This window comes from Pogoniulus pusillus, chromosome 26 (genome assembly GCF_015220805.1).
Source record: "Pogoniulus pusillus isolate bPogPus1 chromosome 26, bPogPus1.pri, whole genome shotgun sequence".
Lineage (NCBI taxonomy): Eukaryota > Metazoa > Chordata > Aves > Piciformes > Lybiidae > Pogoniulus > Pogoniulus pusillus.
Window position 1 is genome coordinate 4,443,366 of NC_087289.1, and position 27,647 is coordinate 4,471,012.

Below are 27,647 nucleotides of genomic sequence, written 5' to 3' on the forward strand. Positions count from 1 at the left end.
TGAAGACCCCGCTTAGAATTCCTGGACATATCCAGATCATCCAGAAGAAGCCAGGAGAACAAGGTCAGAGATCGTCTTCCTCCTGTCCCCAGAAGCCAGGAAGACTCAAGTCTCAACATCCAACAAGCCAGAGTCCCCTGAAAGCATTTGGGCACTGTCTGGACTGTGGCTGGCCTCCACGAGTGGGTAATAACAATAATCTGTGAGTAAATGCTTAAGTGCCTCTTTGTAATTCTCCATTGCCTTTTGCCATAGTGCAGAAAGAGCTCCTTGAGCCCAGCTACTGGGCAAGTGGCTTCTGGCTGTGGGAACCTTCTCTTCCAGTTTGATTATTGTACAAACATTTTGCTGGTTATTACTAGCTCTAGGTATTATCCATAGAATGTTTCCAGGACAGTGTAAGAACCAAAATATTATTAAAATGAGTGGTTTGGGGTGGTAAGAGCTCTGAAAAGCAAGATTAATAAGCAATATTAATGTTGTAAAGTATCATCTCGCATCAATTAATTTCCCCTCCGCAACAACCACGGAGTGTCAGGTTCAGACACCACACTCCTGAGATGAAGGATAAAGAGAGGAGCAAGCTGAACTAGACAAGCCCAGTAAGTGCTCCTGCAGAGATGTATGTACACATTCACAGGCACAGGCAATAATTTCCTTAATCACACCAGAGGGAAGGGGGCTGCTGAATAAGAAATTGGAAGTATTTCAGCTGCAGTCCTAAGGGGTTGCTTCAAGTCATACCTGCACAGGAGGAAAAAAGACAATCTTCACGTAGGCTTCAGCATGTGCACCTGGGAGCAGGAGGGTTATGCACCCTTGGCCACAGAGAAATATGTCCTCTCTAACACACACAGGTTATAAAGAGGAGGTTTGGACTACATTTTAGAGATTCAAACCACTGGGAAGTCTTCCTGAACATCTCAACTCCATGGCAGCAATTTCAGCACCTGACTGGGATTTCCATATCCAGGATGCAATTGCAGTATTGGATTGAAAACAAAACATAAACCCTTTGTTTCTACTGTAAACAACAGACTGGTGTTGTGGGCAGCCAGAATTCTTTGTAGGAGCAAAGAGAGAAGAGAAAGACACACTTCTCTGCCAAAGGCAGGAAATCCTGAATTAGAGACCCAGGAAGAATCTGCATCAACTGCCCTGTCTCAGCCCTGTTCATCATCAGAAGAGCAGCTCCCATTTCATCCTGCAAGACAGTGGTGACAACAACCACAGAGATGGGGAGACAAAAGTGGGATTGATCACCATCAGACCACGAAAAACAGCCCCAGAAAAGAAGAAAGGCCACAGACACACTGCCAACATCTACATTCTCTCAAGTTCAGTCCTGGCTTTCCCTTCCATACATAAGACATGAAATGATCAGTACCACTATCTGTGCTGTTTCTTACTCTCAGCTACTTCAGAGCAATATGTTTCTGTCTGCTCTCCTCAGTCAGACATCAGGGTTCCAAGGGAGGCCACAATACAGCTGATCAGAAAAAAAAAAAAAAGACAGGGAATCCTAAAGACATTAGCAGCTTGGCTCAAGGGCATTGCCTTCAACCCAGGCTGGTTCTTGATGCCTTGAAGGATAATGCAACTTTTCCATAACAAGCAGGTACACAGCCTTCAGAGCCAGATACCATCTCATTCCATTGTCCAAAATATAAAGACTGATTTAATCCCAAGACAGGAGATTTAATCTTGCTCTCAATTTTATTTTGTTCTTTTGCCAGCAGTTGTTAGCACTGAAACAATTCTTCATGCACACAGGAGCATTCCGTTTGCCTTTGGTTCTTAGGTCACTGGCCTCAAGAGCCTCTATAGCAAGCCCTGTGCTCTGAATTACAGGTTGGGTGACATTTGTTTCCTTTTCTTTACCAGCTTCAAGATTCTCATGTTTCAGCTTCCACTGACTACTGTATGTGTCTGTGGATCAGGCTAAGGAAAACAGACACACCAAAGCTGCCTCCATGCTTACAGACATCGCTCTTATCACTCAAGGAGGATGATCCAAATACCTTCAATCCCTGCAAAGGCATTTAGAGGGCAGGACACTGCTTGAGCAAAAGCAGGACACCCTTCATCAGCACCACTCTAGCTTCACTCTTTGGAGATTGATAGATGCTGCCCTGTTGGATGACAGTACTGCCCATCGAGGTCCCTCATGCTTGGCTGCAGAATCATAGCAGAGGGCAGCACCTTATGAGCAACCCACAGCCACTCAATCACTCTGCTTTGTCCTCCTGCCTCTGCCAAGCATGTCAAGCCCAATTCTAGCACCAGGACTTGTGGTCTGTGGTTCCCCATTGTCAGCCTCTCCTTGAAATCCAGTCCCACATCCTGCAGCTGCCTGCTCCCAATGCTTCACCTGTACAGAGTTGCCTGCATCAGGGAACAGGAAGAACAGTGGTCAAAAACCTCTTCATGATGTCCAAATTCAGCCTTCACCTGTTGCATTCAGGTGGAGTAAGGGATGCTCCAAAGCTCACAGAAGCAACCTGAAGACACAGAGAGCTAAAACTCAACTAAGGGATGGGAAGATTTCTAGCCTTACTAATAACAGCCTGAAATTAAAAGCAGAGCTTCAAGCACAGCTGCAATTCCAGCTACCCTGCTGCTTGTGTTAACAGTGTGGCTTTATTATGGTCAAGGATTAAAAACAGCTCCAACAATGAAAGGAGGAAAAAAAAGAAAAAGAACACAACAAAACAGCTGAGTGAAAGACTCAACAGCAACAAAAATTAGTAAAATAAAAGTTCCTGTGAGCTGGAATCATTAGCAAAAAAAAGTTGTGGGCTGCAAGAAGCAAGAATGAATACTTCCTTCCCCACTGCCAACGAGCCCACACATTCATCTCACCAAGTGTGTTTGTCCCTGACTTGCAACCAGCCACACACTGACCTGTAGCTCAGCACCAACCACTCTTGGTCGCCCAAGGGACATCACCTCCTGCCCCAGAGTAGGTGCTCTGCAATCATCCTGGCTCCAAGCAGTTGGTTTGGAAACTTTCCTCACTCCCACTGCCTAAATGCTACAGCATTAATGAACAAAGAAAAACAAGACAGAAAGAAGGAAGTCTTGCAATAAGTGACTAACATGCCTGGAACTTCTCAGGAGGCGCCGGTTCTCGCCCAACACAGGAGGTGGAGGGGTGAGAGGTAGGGAGGATTAGCAGACCCACGCAGCCACTCAAGTGCCTGAGCAGAAGCATGCCCACACTTCTTGGGAGGTGTGTTGGTTGCCCAATGGTTCCTGAAAAGGCAATCATCCTGCATGCTGTGACACCTGCCCTGCCACCAAACAGGATGGAAATGGGATAAGAAGCCAGTGGGAAGCCTCAGTGTATTGTGCCTCGATATAGTAACCACTGCCTTTGAGGGCTTGGAAAGCAATGCTGAGATTTGAACCTACCTTCTCTTCTTCACAGGACTTAAATTACTCAATCCAGGAGAAACAGGAAAACTCTCTCCCCCCACCACTTCCTGACAGGCAGCATGCCCCTCTGTCTTTTCAAGGGCTGGAAGCTCAACAAGAGGGCCATATCTCTGCAGCTGAGCCACTGACTAGGCAGAGGTCTGGCAATCAGTTGGGCTGGCCTTTCCCAAGGGAAGAGTTACCAGGGAAATCATCTATGTTCATTACAAAACTACTGAAGAATACAAAAGCCTTAAGGACCAAAAATATCACATGTAAGGCTCATGCTTTCTTTTCCTCCAAGTGTTTCTCCTCTCAGCCCTCACAGGTTTGCAGCTCAGTTGCCTAGGAGTTTGGGATTCCTTTTACTTCTTTTATTTCACTCTTGCTGCTGACTTTGAACAACAAAAGAAAGCAAGCAAGGCAAAACTTTGCTGCCAGCCAAATACAGTCATTCCTACAGCTCTTCCACCACTGCAGAAGGTTTGGCCTTCACAGTCAAACCTACCAGCCAAAGCAGCCTGCAGACATAAACCTAAGGGCCAGAAAACAACTACAGAGATGTGCTCTGAGCACTAATACCTGCATCCACCAGAGCTGTGATGCTGCAGAACCAACCTCCCAACATAATGATGGTCACCCAAAACAACAGATCCAAATTTCTTCAGTGTTTCCCACTGGCAAAGAGAGGACAAGTTTGTTCCTCATGGTTGCAGCATGCCAGCAGTTGAAGTCACACTGGGAGTAGCCAACAGATTTGAGTCCGATTCTTGCTCTGGACAGATGCAGAATCATTTTTCATAAAGGATAGGAGCTCCTTTCACAAGGACACGTCTATTACTTGACAAGTGTCTTGGCTATTTGCAGAGACAGAATGGTGGATTCAGATAAATTCTTGCTGCTGTAAGGAAGGATGATGATGCTCAACCCAAATGAAGAAGATCCATCGTTAAATGATGGTGCATGTGTCTAGACAGCTGCTCTTAAAAGCCTGCCAAAACCATTTTCCACTCTTCGTTTTCATAAGCTCAGAAACTCTAAGCTAGGCTGTGCAAACACTTTATAATTCCCTTCACTGTAGGGTTGCAAAGAGCTTCAATAGAATTGTACTTGAAGCTGTGTCTGCTAAAATATCACAGCTAAGGTGGCAAGTCCCCAGCAACCACACAGCTGTCTGCACCATGTCCAGGGCTGAGGGAGCTGGGGTTGTTTAGCCTAGAGAAGAGGAGGTTCAGGTGGGACCTCATTGCTGTCTACAGGAGGTTGTAGCCAGGTGGGGGGTGGCCTCTTCCCCCAGGCAACCACCAATAGAACAAGGGGACACAGTCTCAAGTTGTGCTGGGGAAAGTATAGGCTGGATGTTAGGAGGAAGTTGTTGGCAGAGAGAGTGATTGGCATTGGAATGGGCTGCCCAGGGAGGTGGTGGAGTCACCGTCCCCGAAGGTGTTCAAGAAAAGCCTGGATGAGGCACTTGGTGCCATGGTCTAGTTGACTGGCTAGGGCTGGGTGCTAGGTTGGCCTGGATGATGTTGGAGGTCTCTTCCAAAGTGGTTGATTCTATGATTCTATGATAGCATAAACCCCCCAAAACCTCCTTTCTTTTTCCCCAGCAGAAGTCTCCAGCATTTTGAAAACATGAGAATTAAAACTAATAAACCCCACAATATATTTTGTTTCCCAGACACCACAACACTTTCTAAATATAGGTGACTGCAACCAAAAGTCATCATGCCTTAACAGATTTGGGTGAAGTGACTTCTCAGTGCTTTCAGCTAATGGGCTTTGCCTCCTGTCTGCAGCTGGCTGAGAGCACACACAGTCACCTCAACTCAATGTTCAGCTGCAATAATGAACTGCCTCTCTGCAGCCTCATGGCCCTAGGAAGGAGAGTATTATCCTTATTTTGCAGGCAGAAGTGGAAGCTCAAGAACAAGCAGCCACCAAAACAATATAAATTTAAAAATCCACTAAATATTCCCCAAAACAATAATAACAACAACAAAAAAAAACCAACCCAAAACACAGCCCACAAAAACAAACGTGCACAACAAACAGAAACCACCAAACAAAAATGGAAAGTAAAAAAACAAAACCAACCCCAAAGGTGAAGCTTGGAGCTGTGCTACTCCATCACACTTAGTCCTGGATGGGGAGGTAAGGGAGTAAATGGACTGGGGCTTAGGGAAAGCACATGGGACCAAGAGGAGCTGAGCAAGTGCCAGTCAGCAAGGAAAAGTGATGTAGCCAAAAGACACATCACAAAACAGAGCTCCTCTCAAGGAAAGCACTTGGTGGAACTGGAAAGGGAAATGAGTATGTAGAGAGCAGTAACTGAGCAGCAGGGTCCTCAGCTAACCCCAGAAAACTTTCAGCTCAGTGCAGTCAATCATGATTTTAACCAGACTACTCTTAACCTTTAGCAGAGGCAGAAACAACAGGATGTCATCCAGCTACCCAGGAACAAGAGGTGGAGTCTATGGAGAGCTTCTTCTAGAAACACGGGCATTTCACAGGATCACAGGATAGGAGGAGTTGGAGGGGACCTAAGGAGATCACCGCGTCCAACTCCCTTGCCAGAGCAGGGCCACACAATCTAGCACAGAACACAGAGGAACACACCCAGACAGGCCTTGAAAGGCTCCAGAGAAGGAGACTCCACAACCTCTCTGGGGAACCCGTTCCAGTGCTCTGTGACTCTTACAGTAAAGAAGTCCCCCTCATGTTAAGGTGGAACCTCTTGTGCTGCAACTGATATTTGAACTCTCCTCTCCTTTGGAGCAGATGCCTCAGCAATGAAATACACATCAGCAGGGCTAGGAGCTGTCAGTATAGTGCAAGCAAGCCTTCAGCATTACATCATATATGGAGATGAAAGCCTCAACATTCTACTCTCTTGCTATTTGTGTTAGTGGATTTTAAACACTAGCTGAGAACTTCACTCAGTGAACTGGGTCATCCAGTACCACCAAAGGAACAAACCTTCTCTTTAGGGTGACTTCAAGTTGAAAGGTTTTCCTTGGGCCAACACTGGAGAGAAGACTCAATCAGAAAATCACCCAACATCACTGTTCATCTTGGTAAGGTTGGATTTACTATAACAAGGACTAGAAAGTGGATTCGCCTACCCTGAAGACTGGAAGATCAAAAGGCAAGCCAGAAAAGAACTCATTCTCATTCCCTTTCCTAACAGTGTTTTCAGCTAGAAGTTACTTGACAGCCTTCCTACCAGAGGATGTGGGAGGTCAAGACTCACTCCTGACCAGGCTAAGCAGGGACATGAAACACAAGAACAGGCAGTGTTTTGCAAACATGGACTGAAACATCAGGAGTGCTGCATTCCCTGGGCTGTCCTCAGACAGCAAGGGACGCTGCTGGCCAGGCTTGCTGAGCTCCAGGAAGCACCAAGCTGCAGCAGAGCAAAGATGGTTAAGAACCAAGGCACACAGTAAAGTAGCCAAGGCAACTCTTTAGGCACCCAGCTGCACCGCACCTGCCTTAGGAACACCTCCAGTTTCTGGTTTCTGTGAAAATCAAACACAGTGGCATTCTCCAAGAAAAATGTCACTTAAACTCCTTATTAAAGGTAATTTCCTCTCCCACCCCTTTTCATTAGCAACACTCAAGCATTTGTCACCTGATTCTGTTATTTCCAGGCAAAACGTTAGTCTTCCTAAGAACCACCTATATATTAGCACTGTCTATTGCTATAAATATAACAAGTTCTACCCCCCCAAAAACAGTATCAGTTCAGGAGCAGAGGGTCCCATCCACCCGACTTGGAAATCACCTTAAAGAACCTCACACACAGGAAAACTCCTAAGTGCTTGGGGAGCAATTCTCAGGTGGGGAAAAGACGCAGCAGTAACCACATTACATCTCCCTTCTAGGCAGCAGCTTGCCACTTCAATACTACACAACAACGCACCTGCTTATTATTCTTACTACACAAATCCATGCTGCAAGCATTCTGCTCCTTGCAAAAAGACTTCAGGAAGGAAGGAGAGGGGGGAAATCCATTAAAGGAACCTGTAGCAGCAGATCGTAGCACATAGGTTTAAGAACAATGTCACTCAGATCTTTCCAGACAGCATTTTGACTCCCACAGTATCCTTCAGTGAAACATCCTGGTTACTGTCTCATTGATGCTACATGGAACCCTTTGGAAATGAATGGTACAAATTGTCTTTGTCATTTCCAAAGGATTGTGCTGCTCACATGCTTCTAGCTTTTCATAGCATCTTTTCCTATACCTTGTAAAGCAGTAAAGCCAAACCAGGCAGTCCTTAAGGGAAGAATAGAAAATAAACCAGCATAAGCCTTGGGAAGGAACTACAGAACAGAGCTGTGGATCCCAACTCAAAGGAGCCTCATGTGCCATTCCAGAACCAGGCCAACTCAGAAAATCACTTAAGTACATACATGATTAACTTTAATATGCTTTGACTTCCTTAGGACTTAAGCATATACTTATGTGCTTTCCTGGACAGAAATACCCTGCTATGCCAGATCCTGTTTTGTAGGGATACTGTACAAACACACACGTGCGGCTCATCTCCTCAGGAAACCTCTCTTTAGCCAAGCTGCAGACTAGGCTTGATTCTATATCCACCTCTGCAACAAAATACTTCATCCAGAGCTTTAAATGACCACTTCCAGGTTTGAAAGGGGATTATCTGCGACAGGGACTTTATGAAGGTTCAGGTCTAGGTTTGACACTTGGTAAGTGATGCAAGGGCTGGCAGATACTGTAACATATTGGAGACACAGACCTGTCAAAGAGGCAAAGATGTCTCCAGCGCCTCTGGACCACACTATCCCTGTGCCATGCATGCACAGCAGGTACCAGGAACACCTTTCACTATTCCCTTCTGTGCCTCTTCTTTGCCTAACAGCATATGGGTTACAGCTCCAAACGCTTCTGAGTTTTGTTCACACGTACAAAGACACAGAGACCCACAACCAAAAGGCCTCTCAGCTTCAAATGGGATGCCATGTTTCAACATGCTACCCAGGAGGAAGACAGCAATTTCCTCCCAATCTTCCAACACACTTCTGCACTGGGCATCTGCAACTGCTGAGCTTGCATGCCACTTCAGGTCTCTCAGGTGCCTGTGATCTTCTGTGGCCTAAGAGGGCAATACAATGTAGACATCAGGAAAAAAAAAGTTGTATTAGGACTCCATCAGCATCCCTTTCCTCCCAGCATGTTCCATGCTAAACCCAGTGAAGTCTTGGATACCCAGGCCAGATTTTGTCAGTTCACTGTGCCATGGAAGAGAAGGGTTTCAGCGCAATGCTGCAGCCAACTGCTCACAAAGGACTACAGTTAACTGGTGGCTGTGAGCACAACGGGACCACCACACAACCCAGCACATCCCCTGGCCATGGCAGCTAGTACAGCATTGTCTTACATGGTTAACTGCACAGGCAAGAGCAAGGAAGGATGCAAAAAGTAGCAGAAGCACTCTTTACTCTTGCTCAGCAAGGTGGGCTGAAGGACAACCATAATGACCAAAAGGCATCTGGAATCAGCCCTTTCATCAAGGAGTTCTTGTGCTTCAAAACAGAGCCTCAGCTAAACAAAGCCCTTTTGCCCAAACTCTCATCTCACAAACTACTCTCTTGCTCCTGCAGTTAATTTCAAGCACATTTTTCCTGCATCTTGTCTGCTAGAAAATACTTCCAACTACTTGGGAGCTTGGTTTTCCCATTCTGGGGTTTTCCCACTCTCAAGGCAATGCAATACATTATTATTATGTATGTTGACTTTGCAAACAAGTAAGGCCTCCATGCTGAGTGCCTGCATGGGGGCACGCTTGCTTCTCAGTGTGATCCACAACAGCCAAGACATTAAAATCTCAAAAAGAACCAACTTTTTAATGAAAAAATTGATGAGCCAGATGTTGACATTGACAATTATTTCACTAGCCCAAGGCAGAGTGCAAATCCCTCAAGGTGAGAGGGCCTCACATTTTCTTGTTCTTCAAAGACCCACATTATAGTATAGCTTGCTCCCACATCCAGCCATCCCTTGGGTCACTCTCCCAGAAGAGATGCACATGATCTTTTCCAAGCCCTGGCCTTCCCCCTGCATTAAGCATTACTCCCAAAGCACTTGGATAAGGGATCAACAAGCTTTTCCATGCTGAAGTTGGCATGGGAAAAGACACACTTCACAGCAAGCCATGAAATGCCACAACCAGGTAGATCCCTCTAATTTACTGGCTCCACAGAATCCCCCTTTTGGAGGAACCTCATGTGAATAAACCCCAACTGTTTCAACACTCTAGCAGTGCAGGATTACTATTTTACCTCTTGAAATCACTCTTTCCATTGGAGTTGACCATGTGAAATTATTATGAGAGCACTCTGTGGATTTGAGATGAGGAGAGCAAACCACATCTTTCAATGCACCTACAACTTCTCTGTGCCTGGCATTCATGCCCAATTCAAACCCACACTAATCTTTTTGAACTATTTCTCCCCAGCATGGCAAAACACGTTCCAGAAATGATGAAGCTGCCTGATCCATTAGTTTTGTGCCCAACCAAGCCCAAAGGTGCTGCTTACCAGGGCTGCTGCAGAGGGAGATATCAGCCAACATCATTCCCTTCTGCAACACAACATCAAGGCTTCTCCCCCTGACTATAGATGCTCCTATATCCTGTACAATGTGACCTTGCATCTCCAGCAGCCCAGGAGTGCACACAGCTGGGAAGAAGTCTCCGCCTGCACTCTCATGCAGGGAGGTGAGGGGGTTTGATATGGAGGCTTTCTGTGCAAGTCTTGCATTGAACATGAGATGTACAGTGATACTGAACCTTGCTCCACCTAAAACACACAGGTACCAATATATTTGCTGATCAGGTAAATTACAGAACCAGAACAGAAAGTCATCACTGCAACCTGTTCTGGTTAAGTGCAGCATCCCAGTGCACCTCCCAGAAGAATAAAACCAAACACCAACCAAAATGGAAAAGGAAATAGAGAGGTCTACTGCTTGTGTCATTTAAACATGGATTTCTACAACATAGGCTGTTTCCCTCCCTCAGCCCCTGCATGGAAACACATCATTTTCCTCTGAAGGCCATAAGAGAGCAAATAAGATCAGGAGTGACAAAAAGGCAAGAGCAGGAGAGTTACAGGGTGCTGTAAATTCCCATTTCCAAGTAACAAACTCTGTCTATCATCCAGTTCAACTGAGCATCAATAAAGGGTAAGAGTTGAGAAAAATGCAGGTAGTTTCAGGATGTACACTTGTGTTGAGTTCCTCTTCACTATGTTACTAAAAACCCCCCCAAAAAAAAATAAAGAATTCAGTGGTTGTCAGTAGTTTCCTTCTCTCTGGGCTGTTGTGGAAAGTCTTGCACAAACCGTGGTAGAAACTGACTGCTCTGAAAGGCAAACATGACTGCACACATCTCTCTAACATGAAGCAAAACTGAAAAAACATGGTTTTCCCCAAATTAGAGTGTGAAGTTGTGATAAAAGGGAACATATTTTCTTTGAAGCCAGCGCTATCTTCTCAAGTCATGCTTCAGCTGCCTGAATCGCATGCCCAAGACCACCAATGTGACGCAATTTCCATCTCCAAAGCTTTGGTCTTGTAGGATTTACTTAAGCTGAGAGGAGGAAGTACATTACATACTGCTGATGGTGTGCCCTTGTGTGTGTGAGCACAGATGAGGACAAGGTGAGATCAGGACAAGCTGGAGTGATTTAGCCCAGTGGGTTATTTATTCTGTGGCTGGCTGCCCCTTTGACCTTACAAGCACTCACAGGAGTTACCAGACATGTTTTGTATTGGAGGAGAGGGGAGGAGATGTTATCATCCAGGTAAGTCTCTTAACAAGTAAACAGTTGGTGCACACAATCAACAGCACTTTGCAAGTGAGGGACAGAGACACCTCCCAGGATCCCAGAAAGCCTTACAAAGAAATGCTCTTTTTAAGCCTCTCTGGAATGAGTAGGTTGGCTCAGTCCCAGATGACAAGCAAGCACACTGAATCAAAGCCACCAACTCCCCAGCCCACCATCTCAGGGTACTCAAGCAGGACCAGCCTTTCCCAGTATGCTCCAGTTCAGCAGCATCAGCCATAATCAAAGCCTGCCAGTCCCACATGGATAAATGCATTGCTCATGTCCTCTACTACTGGCCCAGGCTTTGCCAAGGCTCTCAAGGCATTCAGTAGTAGAAACTGGGCAGCCTCATTCCTACTGACCCATTCTCACTATAGCATGTTTCTCATTTCCGAGTCACTGGTTGCTGTCTCTCAGTTCAGGTTAATATTATTTGCTTTTTAATGCTTTCTAGGAACCATTCCAGCTTTACATCACAACAAATACCACTGGGTAGGAGAAACAATCTGCCTGGATGTGCTTTGGGTACTTCAGTTTAGGAACTGGTCCAGGTAGTCAAATAAACAGGCCAGAGCTGTGGGGCTCTGAAAGGTAGCTTTTGGCAAGGGTGAATTCTGGAGCTCCTTCAGAAATCCTCCAGGGAACATGAGCAAGTAAAATAAAGAGAAACCCACAAAAGCTTGAGATCAAAGGACTCTTTGGGTTTCTTGTCTTTGCAGACACATTTGGTATGCCCCATTTTCTTCCTTCGACTCAGCAGCAACAGGTTTTTCTGTAGCCATCACTGCCACAGTATGTCTCTGACTGAGGCTAAGCTCATGCTGTCCAACACTCAGGAGGAGGTTTCCACAGTACCACTTACCAGAAGGGGAAGCTGAGGCATGAAGAAACATAGGATGTGCTTTTCCAAGCTCCAAGAATCAAGTCACTTCAGCCCTGGTTCTGCTACTAACTTTGAGCTTGGCTTTTTTAACCTCAGAATTTCCACATTCGCCCCACTAAAACACAACAACATTCACACTGCTCTGCTGGGAAGCACTTAGGTAGCCCAAAATTATGCAAACATCAACATGGGATTTTGCAGGTTCAAAACCCAACCTGCCCTATAAAATATTTCTCCACCTCTCAAGGGTATCTGTGTTACAGGACTCAGGATTTCACACACAAAGTGGCAGTCAGGATGATCAAAACAAGAACAGCCCACGGCCACAGGCAAGTGGACTCTCACAAAGCCAGGTACCAATGCTTTAGTGGCCCAGGAGGGACAACACAGGGCATAAGATTTGGCCCTACAAAACACACAAATTGTCATCTCTCCTCCTCCCATCTGCCTTGAAACAGAGCAGGAAAGACAGCAAGTCAGATGCCCACCTTTGCAGGTAGGCAAACCTCTGGGTAGGAGGATAGACCAAACCCTGCATGAACCATGCTCCATGCCCAGCTCTCATTCTGAGACCACAGAGAATCCCAGCAGTACTGCAGCACCACCACATTTCCTCACTTCCCCTAAGCTCCAGCACAGACTCCAACCTGTGCACATTACCACACAGCCTGACAGCATGCCTAAAACCAAAGCACAGGCAGAGACATTGCTCCAGCCCACAATGTACGTTTGGTTTCGAATCAGTCCAGAAGACAGGCACTTTAGAGTGACATCCAAACCAGTTGGCAGTGTCCCAGGTGCCTAGGGAGCAAGGGGACCCGATATGATCCCATGTGGCAGGAATTTGGTGTACAGATGAAATTCCCAAAGGATCTGGAACTTCTTCCTTTAGGACAAACAGAAAAAAAACCCCAAGGAATCAGGTAATTCCAAAGTTTCCAGGAGTGCAAGCAACTATGTTCAGTTTCCAAGTGTTTGGCCTCTAATCAGTGCAGCTCAGACTGTTGTCCTCTAGCCTAACATGAAGGCTTAGGGCAAATCACTGTGGTATCACTGTGAGTCTCTCCTCTCCTGTAGAGCTACCACAGTTCACCTTTGAACAATGGCATCACAAGCAGGAAGGGATGATGCAAACTGACTCTTCCACAGCTATTTCCCACACCTTCCAACACCTATGAAGCACTTTCTGAGGATGTGAAAATCCCTGGCTTGTCATCTGTGGAGTCACAAACGCATGAGAAACTACCATACTGGTGCACGTACAACCCAAGTCACCAGATATTACCTGCCCAGACACCACCAAACAGACCACAATATTTCATTCTCTCTCATGTGAATACTCTATCTACTGCCATTGGAATGGGCTGCCCAGGGAGGTGGTGGAGTCACTGTCCCTGGAGGTGTTCAAGAAAAGCCTGGATGAGGCACTCAGTGCCATGGTCTAGTTGATTGGACAGGGCTGAGTGACAGATTGGACTGGATAAGCTTGGAGGTCTCTTCCAACCTGGTTGATTCTATGATCTTTCTCCTCTAGTTTGATGCAACACTGACCTTACTCTCTTAAGCAGCAGCACTTTTCAGACACATTTCTTTCTAAATGCTTGAATAGTGCAAAGAAAATTAACATATCCTATCCTGACTAGCCTGTATCTTCTTTCTTTTCCACATATTTTCAACTAGCATTGCTCTTCTCTCATGTCTTTTACCAAGCTTCCTCACATTATATATAACATCCATCCTGCTTTTAAATGCCACGAGAGTGGCTCAGGCATCAGGAACACACATGACAGACAAATCTTGCAAAGCCACTCTAGGTTAATACACAAGAAACACAAGTGTAAGGTTCAAGACTAAAGCTTTATAAACTAAAAGTTCCTTGTGTTGTCAGTAAGTCAGCCTCAAACCCAACAAAGGTAAGAGACCTAGAAGATTATCATACCACATCTTCTCAACCCACTGGAGCACCAGTAGGTGTTCAATTCAAGACAAAAACAGTCTTTGTGTGCTTCCAGGTAAGTCAATGACAATAGTTATCTTCTTTAGTCCAGTTCATCTTCCTGCTTGAGCAGGAACCATGTAGTGGTTCCTCCAGTCAAAGAAGAGCATCTCACGTTTGCCAAGGTGAGCAATGGGGAAGGACAGCTTCTCTACACAATACAAACCAGTTCTTGACCTTGATGGATGGAGCACAAAGCAGCTTTAACCATGGAGAACACTTGAAGAGATGACTAGGACAGCGAGCAACTGCTCAGAAATAGAATAGGCAGGAGAATAGGGAAAAACCACCCTATAGCCAGAACAACTTCTGGTAGGGAGAAGTGAAGAGGTTAACCAACATCCATCTCATACACATGGATACAGTACTTCTTGTTTTGTTCCCTTTTCTGATGCTCCCCTCCCAGTCCCACACATTTCTACAGAAACACTGCTTCCTCTCCTATGGCATACATCAATACTCCGAGGGCTCACCAGCAAGCCCAGCCTCCACCTGATCCTGATCAAGTGGATGGTGAGTCTTCCCTGGTTACAACCCCCAGTGTGTTCCATACACCACTCCTAAAGCAGCTGAGGTTAGCAGAACAGCCTAAGGATATCAAAGGTAGATTTCTCACATTTCCAGCCTAAAAGCCATTCCCTGTGGTTGCATTTCACAGATTTGAGCTAAATGTAAGTCTTATTTGCCATAGGAAAAGAGCATGGCAGGATCAGACCACAGCAGTCAGAGTATTTCAAAAGCCTCATCAATTTCTACTCAAACTTTCTTTTTCTCTAAACTCTTCCTCAAGGTACTTTCCATGCCCCTCCCCAATCAAAAACCCCACCAAACAAACACCCAATAAAAAAAAACAAATGAGACACAGCCTGTATGTTGTCCTCATAGTATCTGTCCAAAGTCTAGAAACTACTGACTTCTGGTCACCAATTCAATAAAGAGGACTCAAAGTTGCAGGTGAAAAGAAAACCTCCTCCATTTTATATACCCTTGTGGCAATTAGCTCTCACCCACTAGCATTGTCTGTTTGTCAGCTGCCAAGAGCATACCAGCTCCTCAGCACTGCCATCCTTCCAGCAGGAAGGTGTGGAGCACCTTGATGGCAAATCCAAGCAGAAATGCAGTTTGTACATTCCTGTTAATGTTTAACCAGCACATTGCCTTCTAGACCAAGGTCCAGTACTTAAAAGCAAGGACTTGCTGTCACTTCTGTTTCAGCAAATACTTTTTAATCAAGGGAAAAAACAAGGTAGAGAGAATTCTATGATTCCCCCAATGCTAGGAAGGGAAGCCACCGGCTCTGTTGATGCAGCTACTGCAGTCACAGGACTCAGCCAGGGCAGGATTTGGGAGGCAAGCAGTTTGACCATGGAGATTCAGGTTTACCTTTCCCCTTCAGTCCTGCTCTGTCCTTTTCCAAAAGTAAAAACCAACAACAAAAGAGATGGAGGCAGGAAAGCACAGTGAACATGTCCCACCATCTGTACAAGATAAGTAACAAGGCTTGCCACAGCACTCAGGTGTGGCAGAGGGAAGGGGAAGCTTTGCCACCGAGCCAACAAATCCCGCTGATCTGAATGTCACCATGTGAGTGTGCAATTAGCCCAGCTGCACTTCTCAGGCCATTCAGCCTCACTTTCTACTGGAAAATGTGAGATGGGGAGGGACACAAGTGTGATACCAGAGAAGCAATGGCAGTTGGGTAACACCACAGGAAACGGGAGGCTGAAGGGTTACATAGCAGCGTGGGAAAGCAAAGCCCAGTGGCAACACTCCCTGCTGCCCCAGCAGTCTACAGGGACAGGTCACTTCCCAAGCCTAGCTTCTACTGCAGAGCACCAACCACACCAGCACCACCTGCTCTCCTGGCCACCAGCTCCACCAGGGTTTTCCACAGGCCAAAAGGCCTATGACCATTCCCAATGTCACACTGCCCACCCAGGAAGGCAATGCTGAAATCCACTCCTGTTTTCCATGAGCTAAGCAAAACAGCTTAAGTATTACCCAGCGCTGCCAGCCCTTGTGATGGGTAAATGCTTTTGGGATCAGGAGGATGTCTTTATTTAAATGGCATCTGTATGGCAGGTGGAATCCCATCTCCATCACCCTATTAATTTTTGTCAACCCCTTATGCAACTGGGTGCAAGTATGGCCTGTCACTCACGCAGCCTGCGTATACAAAAGGATGATGTGCCAAGAGAGGGCACGGGAGGCAGGCATGCTGACCCCTCTAGTAAAATCAGCAGCACCCCACCTTTTATAGAGAGCAGCTGATCTTCTAAAGGACTCCCTGCTACCAATGAAATGAGTTCCAAAAGTGTCAGGGCCCACTGCATGGCTCAGTATCTGCCCACCCAGGTAGGGCAGAGGCTGAAAACACAGCAAGCTCACAGAAAAGATGCCTGGTGCAGATCAGCTTCTTCTGAGAAGATGCTGGGTTTTTTAACTCTGTGTTTTTAGCTTACTCCACTTTCTAAAATAGCCCGAACTAAGTCAAAAAAGGCATGTTCGTTTTGGAATGAAGCAGCATGCATATGAAGCCATCAGAGGAGCTGTGGCAGAACAACTTGTTCCTCAATAGCTATTCTGAACCATGGCTTAGTAACAGCTCCACAGTGCGTCTCGGTAAAGAAGACATTGTGTCGATCTGACAACCCAGCTAAAGTGCAGGCTAGAAGCTTCACATCTTTACAAATAAGCTCTCAATTCCCCTGAACTAAGGGCACACCAACCCCCCAAAACAACAGGCATCGTTCACTTCTTTTCTAGAGACCTGCTTTCCAGCCTCAAGTGTTTACAAACCATCAGTCTGGCCTCAAAGTTGGTACAACCAGCTCAAAAACTAACACCATAAAACCCTTTCTCCCTATTGCCACTCTCTGCAGAGAGCCCTTTTACCCAAAAGATCTCCTACACAACCAGGAGGCCCAGAACTTTATTTTAAATTAAAGACTGGGTATTAAAGGAAATTACAGGTTTGAGGGAGCAGTTAACTTGATACAGGGCTGAGTTTACAAGCTCACAATCAATAGAAATCACTGAACATCTCGAACATTAAAGCTAAGGTATCGAACAACTCAAATTAAAAACTCTATTTGACTTGTTACTGTTATCTGTGATTGCAAGATCAAAAGGTACCTCAGGGGAAGGACCTTTAGCCTCAGTGTTCTCACAGAGGCTCAACATACAGAGACAAGTTAGTGAAATACAGGGAGAGTATTTTCTTCTTTCCCCTCTCACCCCCACTTCAGATTGTCACTCTGCATTACAGACGCTAGTTAATACAATCCCTTTCCATATGCTCCGTTTCACTGTCAGGCTCTCAGCATCCAGATCTCTGCCACAGTGGGAATATCTTTAGGAAGCAACATTTAAAATAAACCACAGATTTTTCCCCCCCTCCCCTAAAAAGGTCTCACAGGCTTTGGGTTTTACACAATAGGTTGTTTTCACAAAATGTAAGTTTGGGATCCAGTTTAAATCGGTGTCTTGTTACAGCCACCCTGCCTAAAACATGCACTTACTTCCTTCTCAGCAATGTCAGTCTGCTCACTATAGCAAATCCACACCACATCTATGTACTAGATAAATATGCAATACATATATATACATGGGCACACACATACAGTCACACAGTGCCTCATCTGGCACTATCTATGACCCACACAAGGCTCATTCCGCCAGGAGGAGGGTTAAAGTGTTATCTGCACTTGAAGCGGTTTAGTGTTACAGGGCTGAAAGGAAACAGAGAGACATCCTGTTTATAGGCTGTAGAGCCCCAAAGGATAAACAAGTGCACCTCAGTTAAAAGCAGAGTGGGGAGGGGTTAAAAAAAAAAAAGGGCAGAAACAGACTTGGTGGGCAAGAGGGTAGTGAAATGCCAGCTGAGCTGCATGCCTTCGAGGCTGCCGGGCAGCCCTGTGTGCTGCGTGGCTGCAGAATGTACAGAATGTGCCACCACACCAGGGCTGCCAGCTCCTCCTGCCCTGCTGCAAACAGACCCCGCTCATCTTTCACTCCAATGCCAGGCCACTTCCTGGCACCCAGCGAGATGACACCAGAGCTATTTTTCCACCTCTGTCCTCTCTGCTCTCCCAGCGCACGCCCACTCTGCCCAAGCTCTCTATGCGTCTTGGCTTTCATCCGCCAGCAGGGCTGCACTGTGGATGCTCAGGGCTTTTGGAAGGTCAGAGTGGGAAAGGCATTGTGCAAGGTCAGGGCATACTGCAGCTGTGTCTCACTGCTTGTGATGTGAGGAAACTGATAGTGTTCCCTTAGCATCTGCTGCTGACCGTGGGCAGAGGTGGACCCTGGGTTGGATGGATGTGGTCTGAATTGACCCAGTGTCATGGCTCTAAACCCCATCCTCAGATCCAGGAGAGGGAAGACAGACCCAAGATATTCCCCTCCCACTCCTCTTGTGTCAGAACAACACTTGAAGGTCTATCTCCACATTCAAAGGAGGTATCAGGCTTATTCTCATTTGAATTGCCACTTGAGCTCACTGGCCTCATGAGAGAGAGCACACCCAGGCCAGAACTGCAAGATGGATGCAAGAGACAAGACACCTATATAAAAACCCCTACAAACACCACTCTGCTTCTAAGATGGATGGACTAAAAGCAATAGAATACACTGAAGCTCTACCTTGGTCCAAGCCCAAGAGTCCCTTGTGCCTTCAGTAAGCATAAACCCACAGCACACTTGTACTCCTGGGCTGCCCTCGAACGGGAAGTAGAAACCCTCTGGCCATTCAACACCTCTCCAAGCACCAACGTCATGGCTCTTCCAGCCTGAGAGATTCCACCCAAACCCAGTCCAAAACATGGGCAATGAAGAATTACCCTCACGTATACAAGCAGGGCTTGCTGACAACATCAGCATTCGCCCTCTGGGCCCTTCCATCATAGCATGGTTGGCACAGCCAACGCTTGGCAACCACCACAAACACCCCACACGAGACTGAGACTTGGTCACAAGAGGACAAGCAGCACTATCAGGTCCTCCAGCCAGTGACCTGAAGCCTGAGGAATCTGAGAGATACTCCCAAATGAACATCCTGAGCAAGCCATTTCTCATTTTTTTTCCTGTGCTACTCTTTGTCTCATGCAGCCAAGACAGGTCTGACTCATACCACATTTCCACAGGGCCTGACACAACAGGTTGACATTCTCGCCTTGAAATAAAACAACAGCAAGCACAAAGTGACTATCTTGGCCAAGGAGGACCCAAACTCGAGACAGCCCTCAGAGGCATAACCCCAAAGTAAATAACTGTTAATGAATTCCTTGCTCATCAGCTGGGTAGTCCTGAAGCCTTTATTTCTGCCTGCCTTCCAGCTGGAAGGGAAGCTCATTGAGAATGAAAGCTAGTGACTCGCAGGGAGGAGTGACAGATGCTGCATGCCTGCATGTGTGAAAAAACTGTGACAGGCAGAAATAACACACCTCACATGTCTTATGGTGGCACTGAAGCAATAAATAACCTAATAGACTGCTAAGGCTCATAGTAATAACGTTGTGCTCCCTTTTCAGAAGCCACTCCCCCACTCTGGATGACATCTGCCATGGTAGAGATGTTCCTGGAACAGGAAGATTTAAAAATATCACTCAATGTGGCACAAAACTGTGAGTGTATCAGCCAAAATACCAACCACCGTGGTGTTTATATATAGCCTTGCACATACTGTCTATAGATGGGAACAGAGACAGATACATGGTATCTAGCAGCATTACAAACAGACATCCTTCTGCTGGTCTTGCAGCACTTGAGAAGAAACTTCCCAGCCCATGTCACCTTGCCCTCTGCATCTCTCCATTGGCTCCTGCTTCTCAAGTGTCTTAAGTGCTGCTTGTCGATTCCCAAGGATCATCAAAAGCTTGTCCCTTCACCTCCCCACGTGTCTCCTCTACTACAGGGCACAGTGGTGCTGGTGACAGGGTTTTCCCACACCCCCAAGCATTGCCCTGCACACATACCTTCCAAATCAGAATCCATGGGCCCCAACACTTCCTGCCTCCTTACTGAGCTACCTCCATGTGGCACACAAACTCTCACTATGATTCTTATTAAAGGCAGCAACAGAGACCTGCTCATAAGGACAGAAAAGGATTTGCAAGCTCAAAATTAGCAAGAGCTCCACAAGAGCTACTGCTATTCACACCCTGAGTACTGCATCCAGTTCTGGGCTCCTCAATTCAAGAGAGATGTTGAGGTGCTAGAACATGTGCAGAGAAGGGCAAGGAAGATGGTGAGAAGCCTGGAGCACAGCCCTGTGAGGAGAGGCTGAGGGAGCTGGGGGTGTGCAGCCTGCAGAAGAGGTGGCTCAGGGCAGACCTCATTGCTGTCTACAACTACCTGAAGGGAGGTTGTAGCCAGGTGGGAGTTGGTCTTCTCTCCCAGGCAACCAGCAAGAGAACAACAGGACACAGTCTCAAGTTGTGCCAGGAGAGGTCTAGGCTGGATGTTAGCAGGAAGGTCTTGCCAGAGAGAGTGATTGGCATTGGAATGGGCTGCCCAAGGAGGTGGCAATTGCTGTCCCTGGAGGTGTTCAAAAAGGCCTGGATGAGGCACTTAGTGACATGGTCTGGTTGACTGGACAAGGTTGGGTGATAGATTGGACTGGCTTGGAGGCTCCTTCCAACCTGGTTGATTCTATGATTCTAAGAAGCACCTGTAATCACCTCCCAGCAACCCTACTGGCACCCAAGTTACTGCAGGTGAGAAATCAGAAAACACTAACTGAAGAAATAGGCTTGAGATAGTGTCACATTTTCTCACCAGCATCAAATATGCATCAGCATTTCAAACAGTATGCTGCAGCCTTCAGAAGCAGGTTGATGTTTATGCTTTTAATAGAGTTATCTGCCTAATATAACCCCAAAGAACACTCCTTGCCTGGCTGCCTGCCAGACCACATGCAGAATCTCTGCCTTTCCCCCCTCCCTCTTTAAAACTTTGTCAGACATGGAAATGCTGACTCTAAGAAACTCAGCCTCTTCCCTGAAACAGATTGATTGAGGCTTCTTTTTTTGTTGTTGAGGAAACCATGATTCGGAGGCTGGGGAGGGGAGATGAAGGGGAAAACTCCTGCATTTCGCCTTCACGTGTGCTTTATTTCCTCCTCTGGCAGGAAAGAGTGAGAAAGAATATGACCAGTTGTTGTCAGCTGCGTTGGAAGTGATTGTATCAGCTCCACCTGCTTCACATGGTTATTTTTCAAGACTGCAAGAACAATGATTTGGAGACAAATCAGCAGCAACTGGTGCGTTCTCAAGGGACTGAAGCACCACACTTGTGCTTGACAAGCAATCCACAATAGTGGGACTGGCAGAGGAAGGAAAGTGGGCAGGGAGGGCAGAGCATCTCTGCCTGTTTGTCTAGGGAACATGTCCCTTGTTCAAACATTTCTGAGTTTACTCCAGCACTCAGAAGCAACAAAAGAACTGTGCCAAGGCACCCAGCAGCTATGGCTCGGGGAGGAACATGGTGTCCATGTCAAGTTTTCAAAGCCTTGTAAACAGTGAGGAGTTCAATATGATATCTTTATATTCAGAGAAGAGCAGTCTGAGAGGTACTGTGCTTGCCATACCTGCTATGGATCTGGTCCTGTGCCCCACTCAGATTAAGTATGGCATAGCCCCACTGAAACAGGTCCTGTACTTCTGAAAGCAGTGTCAGACTAAAAGTAACCTCCAACAAGCCTGTAGGCACCTGTACTGTGGGATGCAACTTCCACCAAGACATCAGAGGCACTTAAATAGTTTTTTAAAGGAAAATATTAAAGAAGAGGGGGAAATGTACCTTTGTGTGTTCCAGCACAAGCAGAAAGCCACAGCTTACTGTAGTAGCTAACCAGGAGGGTGATAGCAGTGCTCACTGTGCCCTTTTCAGCTCAGCAAGGCTGTTCTGAGTAAGTGCCCCACTGTCAGTGCTCAGCACAGTGCTTGGAAACATCCTCAGGCCCTTTATTCCCTTTTTTTAAAAGAAAAAGAGTGGAAGTTAACTACACACAAACATCATCGTGCCCATAGCAAGCTGCTGGAGTGACATTCACACTGCTAGTAACACCCCGTGAAGTTTGAATGGGCAAGTCATGCTCACCAAGGTTTTGTCACCCCCTCTTCTGCTTGCACCACTCACCCCATTCCCCAGCACAATTTCATGAGCTTTCAGCACAAAAGCTGCACAGACAGAGCAGCCTGCTCACAGAAACAGCACAAACAGGTCAGAGGGAAGAAAAAGGCCTTTAGCACATTCACCACCACACTAGTGTGCTAGTTTGAGCCTAGCTGGGATATTTTGGTGAGAAGAATTAGATTATAAACTGGGAAAAGGAAATAATGGCGATGTCTACTTCACTCATAGGCTTGCTGAGATGTATAAGAACACAAACATAGATAACAGTCTCTCTCCAGGCTTTTTGGGCTGCACTTCTCTCTCTAACCTGCCTGACTAATCCTTCTGATTCCTAACTCCTCTGGCTGACCCTCCAAACTACCTTGAAAGTAAGGCAAAGTCTGGGGTAAGGTAGAGGGGTGGAAAGAAGGTGGAAGGGTGGTTGAAAGCCTCTCCTAGGGACTCAAGTTTCTGGGAGGGCTGCTGTGATTCTGTGTTCCTGTTTAACTTGTCTATTTCTGTATATATTGCAAATATTTGCTTATATATTGTGCTAAGCTTCATTCTTCAATTTCCAGATCGACTGAGTCTAGGCTGGGTGATTTTCCAAAGTGTGGGGAGGCAGGGAACACCCAAACCACCACAACCAGGATCAGGGTAAACAATAACACCTTGTATCTTGTCCAAAGCCCTGAGAAACACCATTGTGCTACACCTGCACCTCTCAACTGGTGTGTCCGCTTTAAAATGTCCTTAAACACATATGCCCATGTACATGCACAATGATGCCAAACAACACTCCACCAAAACCAAACAATGTCAGGTACCAGACCCTTGTAACTCAAACAGGTGAGTTTTCATGTGAATTCACTACTTTTGCCCCTACACAATCAGGCAGCTGGAAGCAAGGCAGGAACAAAGGCAGGCATTGCCCTTTGCAAACACCTAAGGAGCCTAACCGAAAACACCAAGCCCAGCACTTTCAGGGACATCCCCCCCCACACACACCCCATCATGGCAGGCAGCTGGAGATGAAAAGGACCCACTGGGAAAGCTCTTCCATAGCTGATACTTCATCTATTAAAGAAGTTTCTGTTTAAACAGACATTAATTGCACACACTCAGGAATTTCTCAGTTTTACCACTTGAAAAACACCCAGAGCCACTTTGAGGCTTTTCCTTTTTTCTCTCCCACCTCTATTTGCTCTGTAAACACATTTGTGTGTATCCTGGATCCCATAACATTCAGTTTCTGTAAGAGCAGCTTCGAAGGAGAGCAGCAGTTACCTAGATGGCTCACCAGATACCTCCGAGCGTCCTGGCTCCTGCCATCACAATGCAGAACCATGCATCACCCAATTCCTTGCAAGACCTTCTCCCAGTGCAGGATGAGCAGCAGATGTCATTGGTGCTGTCTGTACTAGCTGATGACATAGTCAGGAATGCATGCTCAGGAACTCAGCCATCTCCCTTGCAGGTTGAATTTCTCCCAGCAAAATCCTACCTGTTAGCAGTTGCTTTGCTCATTAAAGCAGAGCTCTGAGCTTACCAGCAGATGAAGGGCTTCAACTGCTGCAGGTGGAAGATGCACCATAACTGCAAATACCTTGCTGCCCTTTAAAGAGGACACTGAGGTCAGCCCAGTGATAGTCCCTATCCCATTAGTCCCCACACAGTACTTGCCATGCCACATACAAGCAGCAGATGGGAACCACCTGATGGAAGGAGCCCCAAAGGGGAGCACTCTCCTGTGCAGTTATGGCTAGCTGACACAGTGGGACTGCCTATAAAGGTATCCCTGAAGATCCCAGGAAGACAGACAAGACAGAGCAAGGAAATTTAGATCAATTCTTGGCCTTGCCATACACATACATACATATGAATGCTTATATCTCCTTATCTCTGCAACTTTGGGCAGGTCCCTCAGCCTCCCTCCCTTAATGGTCAGTAGATGGAGGGTAGTATCACTGCCTCTGACATACACAGAAAGCCCAGACTGTGTAAATATCTGCAGGCAAGAGAAAGCCCAGCAGCTCCGACTCAGCACTGCAAACAGAAAGCAACTTCAGCAAGGACACACCACTGAAATGTCTCATCAGCCCAAGGGAGTGATCAGTGGCACCAACCCAAAGGGGCTGCTGGCAGATATCCCACAACACTTTCCATTCTGTTCCTCTATGTTGCCTTGTGCCTTGCACATCCGTTGGCCTCCCTCCCAAAGAGAAAGGCTGGAAGTGACTCCTCTCAAACAGGTCTGCTCCATGTCTTGAGTGACATGAAATCCCCTGAGAGCATCCAGGAATCTCTTTCCCCTCTGAAACCAGGTCACATCCACCACGCTTAACCTCAGCCCAAACAAAGTACAGCCTGAACTGAAACTCAGGCCGAGCAGACTACACCACTGACCTACATGCACCGAGACACACCACCACTAGGTCCAGCAAAGCAGCTTCCACAGCACCTCACAGAGGGGGAGGGTGGGAGAGAGGAGTCATTTTTGGCAGTGTAAATGGAATGGAACATTTTGTATCGATCTATTGTGGAATGAGTCAGTTTCAGAGTGACTCGCCTCCTCTTCCCCTGGCTGCCCCACCCCCCCAATTATGGACTGCAAGAAATGAGCCGAGATAATGGGCAATTTTGGATGTACAAAACTCAAGTTTCTCTCCTGCTGCAACAGCATGCCACGGCAGTAGATGGACTGAGCTTCAGAGGAGGTGCTCTTCATGTTCCCACGTCTTTTACTGGCTACAAAGACCTTGTACCTAACTAATGGGTAATTAGGAAAAGACTAGATCGATGAGGGACTACTTTGGAGAGGAGATGATGAATCACAGGAAGATCTAGAAAGCATCAGCAGTAAAAGGGAACCCCAAACCAGATGAGGATCAGACAGCAGCCCACATAGAAGACAAGTAAACTAGCAGGGGATTAAACTGAGGAGAGAAAGGGTTTAGAAGAAGCTGCTACTGCCACTCCAGGAGAAATAAGTGTACATGCCAACATATAAGTGCCAAACATTAGGGACAGCCACTTCTAAAAAGAGAGAAGAAAAAAATAAACCATAGAAAGGGAAATAAGACTGGTGACAACTAATTCTTCCTTGACTCCTTTAGTCCTTGAGCATGAAACAAAAACCCTAAGGAAGCTGGAAGCCTGAGGGCCCTTTCAGGGAACTGAAAGCTGCACACATAGGAACCAGATGCCCAGTGAGTTTTCCCTGCTCAGCTCCACTCAAGATAGTGCACAAAGATTATTGGTCTTTTAGTGGGGAGTGGGTATGGCACAGCATAAACCACTGAACCCACTCATACCCCATCAGGTGTCACTAAAGGCAGCCTGTACTCAAAAACCTATTCATGCCATTGATATTAAATATATAGCAATATATACACACACAAGCACCAATCCCTGATTTGCTAAGTCTCCAGAGGGCTAACTCTGATGGCATTAAGCAGAAAGTGGCAAGTTCCTTACACACTTGACTATTAAGGTCTGGCAATGATGCACACTCAAGACTGAAGTGTGCAACCACCAAGCACCCCACCAGCCAGACAGGGCATGTGAGCCAGGCCATAAAACTCTGCAGTGCTTAGCGCTCCCCATTTGGAGAAGAAACTGGTACCTCATATGCTGGGAGATGACTAATCACAGTAGCTAAGCTACGACCTACCTTTTAAAGCACAGGACGAAGACATATTAAGGTCATCTCAACTCTCATCTACAGCATCCCACAGCTGACTTGCTGCTCTTTTTGTCCTCCTACTTCTTTTCTCACTTTCTACACTCCCCTTCAACTTTTCTTCTCTTTCAGGTCTTCTTACCTGCTTCCATAACTATTTCTATGTCTATCGGCTCCTCCAGCACCTTAAACATCCTTCTCATCACCCACAACTCCAATCTCAGAAGTCCTTTGCCTCTAGGAATCCGCTTCATCTGGATTTTAACCTCCAGCAATCAGCCCAGTCATCCCTTCCCCCAGCCTTCAAGTGCATATTTGTCTGCCTTGGACTGAAGACTCTTTACAAGAAGGATTGCCATCTTCTCCACTTGTAAAGTGCAGCAGACATTTATGGGGTGGATAAATGACAAATAAGCAGTCTAAGCATTTCAGGGTAACCTGGCATGGGCTCCCTCCACTAAAGTCCCCATGTGTTTGTTTGTCCTCCATGCAAACTAATCTACCCATAAGACTTTTTCTTCCTTATCTCTCAGTTGCAAGGTTATCACCTAGATTTATCAGCATTCTTCAGAAAATAGTTGAGAAAGGGAGGTGTGGAAACAAAGGGACTTTACCAGCTCCACTCAGCCACAAGCACAAATCCAGAGATGCAGAGGAGCTTGTGCAAACGCTGCAAGAGGAAAACGAGGCCAGAAATAACTCACTAGGATCACTTCAAACCCCATACACCTCATTTCTATGCAATTTTCAGTGGCTTTCTAGATAAGGAGACACAGACAGCTGTTTGTTGAGGATGCACCTATGAAATCCGCATCAACTTTCACCTGCTGAGTGCGTGTCTGCCTTCAGAAGGAGTTTGGAAAAATGGGCTACTGGAATGGAGAGCTGGTGGAAGGAAACAGTGACAAAGAAAATATTATCCACACCACACAGGGCATCAAGAGGTGCCTCTAAGGTGCATGCTTTAAGCTGAGAAACAAACAGAAAGGGGAAAAAATAACATCCAGGTCAGGGCTGAGAGAATGCATTGAACTGACTGGCTGTTTGGCACCAACACCCCTGTATGATGTGGGATCTGCACCACAGCAGCAGCACTTCTCAGGAATCAATGTGATAAAATGATCATTCAACCCAAAACAGTTTAAAAAGGGTGAGAGTACAAACACCTGGCTAGACAGACCACGGACCTGATGCTATGAGCTGGTTCTTTATCTCATGAAAAGCTGAGTTGTCTAGGGTTTCCTAATGACCCAAAAGCTGCTGCTTTCTGGCTTCCTGCACTCCTCCACCACGGACTTCATCCTCTACCTCCTCATATGCAACAGCCCCTCCCCTATACAGGGGAATCGCCTTGGTCCTTTCAAAACACCCATCTCCAGTGCTTTCCCAGCTTTCAGAAATCCTTCACTGGGAGCATGCTTGAAAGCCACGTCCTTCTCTGTCCCTACAGTCTTAACAGCCTCTAAAAGATTATCTGATGCAGCTTTCTTATGCTCATACAGCTCGACAGAGAATTAGCTGATAACTAACAAAGCGCTGCGGGGAGCGTGTGCGTCAGGAAGCGTAAGCGATAACACCACTGTGCTATGAGAAACCTCATCCAGACCCTCAGGAAAAGCTACCATTTTTGTTACTGGTTTTATCTCAACTCACCAGCCACCCTCACATTACATGGCAAAGTGGAACACCTTCAA

General features: G+C 46.4%; 1 protein-coding gene across 14 annotated transcripts in view; it reads right to left on the reverse strand.

The window, feature by feature from the left end:
• Positions 1-27,647, reverse strand: part of LPP (LIM domain containing preferred translocation partner in lipoma) — a 371,586-nt gene that overhangs the window by 314,522 nt on the left and 29,417 nt on the right. The window contains exon 3 of one of the 14 annotated variants that reach the window (XM_064165590.1): positions 8,187-8,543. The exons of 12 other annotated variants lie outside the window; for them this stretch is intronic. The gene's annotated coding sequence lies outside the window, so the exon portion shown is untranslated. Of the gene's footprint in view, positions 1-8,186; positions 8,544-21,956; positions 22,128-27,647 lie in introns of all 14 variants that reach the window. One more of the 14 variants, XM_064165591.1, reaches the window with a different exon arrangement.